The sequence below is a fragment of the Ochotona curzoniae genome, unplaced genomic scaffold, assembly GCF_017591425.1.
Source record: "Ochotona curzoniae isolate NIBS_2020 unplaced genomic scaffold, NIBS_Ocur_1.0 contig_2688, whole genome shotgun sequence".
In the NCBI taxonomy this organism is placed as follows: Eukaryota; Metazoa; Chordata; class Mammalia; order Lagomorpha; family Ochotonidae; genus Ochotona; species Ochotona curzoniae.
The window spans coordinates 27,822,695-27,828,694 of record NW_024465553.1 but is presented as its reverse complement, the minus strand read 5'-3'; the positions used below and the strand labels follow the sequence as shown (position 1 = coordinate 27,828,694).

The 6,000-nt window shown below is 53.3% G+C and overlaps 1 protein-coding gene across 1 annotated transcript in view; it reads left to right on the top strand.

Annotated features, from left to right (window-relative positions):
- The first annotated feature begins 2,632 nt into the window (after window positions 1-2,632).
- The window catches only part of DAAM1 (dishevelled associated activator of morphogenesis 1), a 166,444-nt gene continuing 163,076 nt past the window's right edge, over window positions 2,633-6,000 (top strand). Inside the window, exon 1 of the mRNA XM_040975498.1 lies at window positions 2,633-2,786. The gene's annotated coding sequence lies outside the window, so the exon portion shown is untranslated. The remainder of the gene's footprint in view (window positions 2,787-6,000) is intronic.

Here is a 6,000-nt window from a genome sequence, read left to right as displayed (position 1 = left end):
CAAGGGCTGGAGCTGAGACCGGAAGCCAAGGAGCCAGGAGCCTCTTCCGCGTCTCCCATGCAGGCGCAGGGTTCCAAGGCTTTGGGCAGTCCTTGACTGCTTTCCCAGGCCACAAGCAGGGAGCTGGCTGGGAAATGGGACTGCTGGGATTAGAACCAGTGCCCATATGGGATCCTGGGCATGCACAGCAAGAACTTTCACTGCTAGGCTACCATGCTGGGCCCCAAAGTTTTATAATTAATAGACCATGATTACTGGGCAGGAAGAGTGTTTCATAAGGTTATTCCAGTATAGCAACATTTTAAAAGAAAAGAAAAAAAAGAAAGAGAAGAAATCCTTTTCATTGGAGAATATAAGCTAGACAGAGTGGGTGTTTCCAATGGTTAACAAGACTACTCCGTTACCTGGCAAGAAGACACAAGGGGTGTATGGGAAAGTGATGTTTGTGTGAAAGCTTGTGTGCGTGTGTATGCGTGTGTGTCTGTATGTGTACGTGTGTGTGTGTGCGTGTGTGTGCGTGTCTCAGTAGAAGTGGTTAAGGTCCCTCTGTTCCCACTTCTACATACAGCATCCCTGATGTTAACTAAAGTGTCATGTTTGTTTCTCTCGGTTAGCAATGAACTAGGGTGCAGCAACAGGTTCAACTGTTTCGAAACCCAGTCTGTATCAGCCATGTTTTTCTGTGGCTGACGGGAAGCACAGCTCACACATGCGCACACACACACGGCTATGCTGCTGCAGGGTGTGCGGTATTCTTCACACAGGGAGCAGAGCTTTGGCACAGGGAACATCCCTCCAGGACCGTGACAGCGCAGGGGCTTTCTTCTTTGGGCAAGTGTCATCCACTCCAGTGCTAAAGAGCCAACCAAGTGTTGGCTGTGAGGTTACTTCTGTAAGACTAGTCCTCTGAGTGTGTCTCACCGACATATTTTATCGATAAACTGCCAATCTTCTGTAGGAGGGCCAAATTCAAATTATTAACTCAATGTATTCCACGCTCACCAATTACACTTCCGTCTGCAAGTTTAATTGTAAAGCTTAGAGTGCCTCCGGAATCAGCTCAGGTCATGTATATATATTTTAAAACAACGCAGACAACACATTAAGCCCACCCATGGGCAATTATCGCAGAGAGCATCTTTGATTTCTGTTGTTTGGGTTCCACTTGAGGTAGTCTTTGAGATGAACAGAATAGCTCAGGACAGCGTTTGAAGCTATGTTCTGTCCTTGGTGAAAATAGATCTGGTCAATATACTTTTTAATATAGCAAAATTCGGCACAAAAACATCGGAAGCAACGCATCTCTCTTTCCCTTCTCCAAGATCCACAACCAGCTCCACGAGTGTGTTTCACTTGAACTAAAGTGAGCGTCGTAGGACCAAAGCAGAAGGGCAGTAGTAAGAGTTCCTCCAACAACGGGGTGGAAAATTGTCGGCAGCCTTAACCGTGACCCTTCCTGCGGATCTTCTGGGGATTTTACTGGTGGAAACGGGGGAAGGCGCGGATCCTCTCTCTGCGATCCACACACATCACAGGGCATTACAATTTACTCTAAAATGTTAACTCCAATAACTAAAGGCATTGATTTTTTTTTTAAACCTAAAAAGACAGCCGCAGCTGTACACTTCCCCCTAGTATTTAGTATTCATTCATTGGCTAATGAAAAATGCCTTGGTAACAATAAAATGTTATTAAAGGGCCAGGGCATTCTGATTACGCTTTCCTTGAAATAAGCATGACGGTGTGCTGAGACCAGAGCGACCCAGAACAGTCCTTGAATGCTGCCTCATGTCTGGTCTTTGGAAAACATTTTAAGACATGGGAAATAATGGGAGAGTGTTGTGGATTTCAAACGGTGTGGGCACACCTGTGGGTTCACAGAATCCCACAGGGGTGTGAGCTGCCGGGGGGAGGCTGCGGGATGAACAAAAGCAGGGCTGCCTGATAGTCTTATCGCAGCAGCAGCAGGCGTCCCGGCAAAAGGCGGCGGCGACTATCTCGTTTACTCGGCCACATTTTTATGAGGCTGCCCACTGGGCTCTCCCTCGCCCTGTGCTTGGCCACTCGGGTTTCTGTTCAAAGGCGAGAAGGAAAGAGACAAGGTGCAAAAGGCGAGCTGTACCAAGTTGGGTACTGGGAGACTCCCTCCTTTGGGGGCGATGCTGCCCCATCCTTGGGGACGTGGGGGCGAATTCCTGGACCGTACTTGGATACCGGTGAGTCCCGGTTACAGCGTGGGGAAGGCGTGAAGAGGATCAGGAGCCCCTTTCCAGGTGGGGGCCAGGACAGCCTGCTGGGTCGGAGCTGCCTGGCCCGTGCGCCGCCAGGAGCCCTCGGGGCCAGCGCCGGGCAGCCAGGAGGACAAGTCAAAGGGCACGAGCACAGGACGCCCCTCTTCCTCCCGGATCTGCAGCTCAGCTCCAGCACGACCACCGCAGGCGCTGCAAAAGCAGGAGGGCGGGGAGGGGACGGGCACCGGAGGGGGTGTGCCCAAGGGCGGGCCAGGGGGGGACCCAGGGGTGCGGCGGGAAGTGTATTTCCGCCAAGTCTCAGCTTAAAGGCTTGCGACGGTCTCCCTGGCCGGAGAGGGACTACATATCCCATGAGGTCCGTGGTCGGCTGAGAGCGCATGAGCACTGTGCGCTACTTTGTATCCTATCGTAGGAAGCGAGAGTGATGTCACCTGCGGGTCGGTAACCTAGGGCGGCTGTGAAGGAAACTGTTTAACCCGATCCTATTGTACCCGGAGCGGAGAGCTGCCGTTCCAGCATGCAGGGGCTGCTCAGGTAAGGGGCACGCAGCGCCTCGCGCGCCGCACTCATTCATTGCGGGCCGCCGCGCGGTGGCGTGGGGGGTGGGCGTGCTTCCGAGGGTCGAGCGCTGTTGCTTCGCGGCGCGCCCTCCCGCTGCCTCCCGGGCGCTCCCGGGCCGGTAGGTAAATATTAAACCCGTCCTTCAGGTTGGGTTTGGGTGGGAACGGGACTGGAGCAGCTCCCCGACTGCCAAGTTGGGGATGGGAAAAATGGCTGCAGCGCGGGCGCAAAGCGAGGCGAGCCGGCAGGAAGGTGGTCTGGAGGACGAGGGGTGCCTCCCTCTCCCTAAGCGGGAACCAGCCACGGAGTCCCGGCCGTCCCGGGGCTGCAGGCCTCCCGGGGCTGCGGGCTGCGCGCCGGGGCGTTGGCGCGGCAGCTCCGACCGGGACAATCCCCAGGCAGGCTTGGTGGACGCGGAGCTGGAGACGCGGAGGGTGGGGCTCCCGGACACGACTGCGTCCGAGGAGACTGGCACCCTGACCGCGAGCCCGGTTGTCGGGCACGGGGGTGACCGAAATTCAGCCAGAGTCGGAGCTCGGTGTCAACTAGGAGGGAGGACGAGGAAGAGGGCCTGGGCGCTGCCGGAGCCGGCGAGGGGTGTCGGGGACCTCGCCGCCTGCTGTCCCCCCCCCTAGGCCGAGGGCGCCTGCGGCACAGGGACACCTGGGCTGGGGCTCAGGTGTCAGGAAATGTAGTGACAAGGTTCACCGCGTGCGGCAGCAGGGCTGGATAATCGGGTTGACCCAGCAGGTGCCGAAAACCAGCTGCTGATGAGCTAGCTGCCTGCCCTTTGGCCCTGGGAACTCTGAAGGCCTTCTGGCTGTCCCGTCCTCGTTCCCGATAGCTTCTGGTTCTTTGACTCACTCATCCATCACGCTCGGCTAAGGTGTCTTGTCAGGTTGGGGTCTGAGTTCGGGTGCTCCGTTCTCTGCCCGTTGTCAAATATCTCAGCGGGCTCAGGAAGAGGATTTTACACGCCATCTCCCCCCTCGCCCCCTTCACCCCCAGGCGGGCGCCAGGACACCCATGAGGGCCTTGAAAATTCCAGTGGAGTTGGTGGTTTCCTGAGACTGGAGCAGTACCGAGTGGATTGGAGTTTGCCTGGAGAGGAATCCCGTTGCCATGGTGACCCCTGTCTGTGGAATCCTAACTGCTCCCTCGGCTGCTGGGGATTCACTGGGTCTGCAGGCAGCGGGGAGGGCGTAGCCAGTGGGTGTGGCCAGATGATAACCCTGGGCCCAGCTGCTGTCCCGTCTTCCCCAACCCCTTGCCTTGGCCTAAGGATTCTCTTGTAAATGGCTCGGCCATAGTTCTCTTTTAACACACCTTTCTCTGTCAGCTCAGTGCCTTTGACATAGCTTCAGTCCACCTCCCAAGTTAGAACTTTCTTGAGGCCAACTCTGAAAGTTAACAGTTTGAAAGTCTTTCCCCTTCATGCATAATTTCCCTAATTTGGTCCGGAATGATAAAAGAGGAGGCACATTTGTAGGTCACCAGTAAGAGTCCGAGTTTGCCTTAGGTGCAGTGGACTGGGGACAACTGAAGACTGCAGCTGAGTTTTGCAAGTCACTGCTGTCCCCTGTGGTTGTATCTGAAATCCTCCCTGGAGGGTGTAGGCCCTTGATGGTGTGTGTAGTCTCTGGCTGGGACTGCGCGTCCTAGGCCCTGCTGTGTGGCCTGCCATTACTAGCTTTCCTAGTCTGTCCTAATTGCCACTGGGGTCCTTAACACCAGTAGCAAACTGGAGAGAGGGGTGAGTTTCCTAAAATTGATTTTTGGTGTAAAATTTGGGGATTTTAAGAAGCACCTGATGTTTGCTGTAAAGTTATCCGAACCAGTTTCCGGACTCAGGTTAAGATCCCCGAGCCTTGCTTGCATCGCAGAATAGTCAGGTTCTTTGTAGCTGCCCTTCAGAATGGGTGGGGCGGCTATTACTATTTTTAATGTTGTTTATGCCACTGCAATTGTTCCTCGTGTGGTTAGAGAACTGAGATCTCTATTATTTCTTATCGAGAGTCCCAGTTTCCATTGTAATGTCTTTCAGCTTTCCCTCAGTTTCATCTTGCTGTAAACCCAGACTTCTGGGGCCTGAAAGACCTTTCATGTACTTGAAATTGGAATATATTTATATTTCATCATCAGGTGCTTTTGGAGTACGTTCACCCAGATAATTTTTTTTTTCCTGTTTTCTTTTAAAAATTCAATTTCACTTTACTTGAAAGGCAGAGAGGACTTGGAGAAAAAGGGAGGAAGATCTTATTTCGGCTTGTTCCCTCTCTGAAGGAGAGCAACAGCTGGGGCTGGGCCAGGCTCAGGCCAGGAGCTCACCACCCAGTCGCAGTCTCTTAATGGATGGCCGAGACCCACATGTCTGAATCCTCATTTCCCGCCTCCCGAGGCGTGCGTGAGTGAGAAACTGGCATCTGGAACTAGAACTCAAAAAGCAAGTCCCTGTGATGCGGGTGTAGGCATCCAAGTGGCCGAACAATTGCTTTTCTCTCTCCTTTTTCATATATGTATAGACACACCCCCATACATTTATTTATACATATGTGTGTGTGTGTGTGTGTGTATAGTTTCCTGTTATCCCAAATTTGGCGTATCTTCATTTCTCTGAGCTTCATTCTCCTTGGCCCAGATAACTTCCCCAGGAAGTGTAGAGCAGGAGACGAGACAGACCCAAGGCAAAGCTAGCCGGAGGCTTTTGCCAGGGGACCGGTGGCTCCCAGAAGCACCGGGAGACGGTCGTCCACTCATCTCATGCGGCGCTCCGTGCTCTGTAAGCGCGGTTGACTGTCCCGGGCTTGCAGCGTGAGAGAGAGCTTGCCTAGTATTTGAGGCATTGTTCTGCGGGTTTTGGGAAATATGAATTAAGAGATCTGATAGTGGCGAGGGCGGGAGGTGACTCAGTGCTAGGTGGTACCTCCAGGAGCACGGTGAGTAGCTGCTGGGGAATTTGGATCCTGGACTCGCTGCTTTTGAGCAAGGTCTGGGTGGTTAGAATGTGCCTGTGGTTTTATTTGAACTGCTTTGCTTAAAATAGCGCTTTTAATGCTGAGCCTGTGGTCCTCACAACGGTGTATTTACAAACAGAATAGTTAAGCTGGGAAAGTGTTTCCTTTTGTAAATATTTGTAGAATAACTGAGAGTCTTGAGGTCTCCTCTGAAGACACTGCAAACACGACAG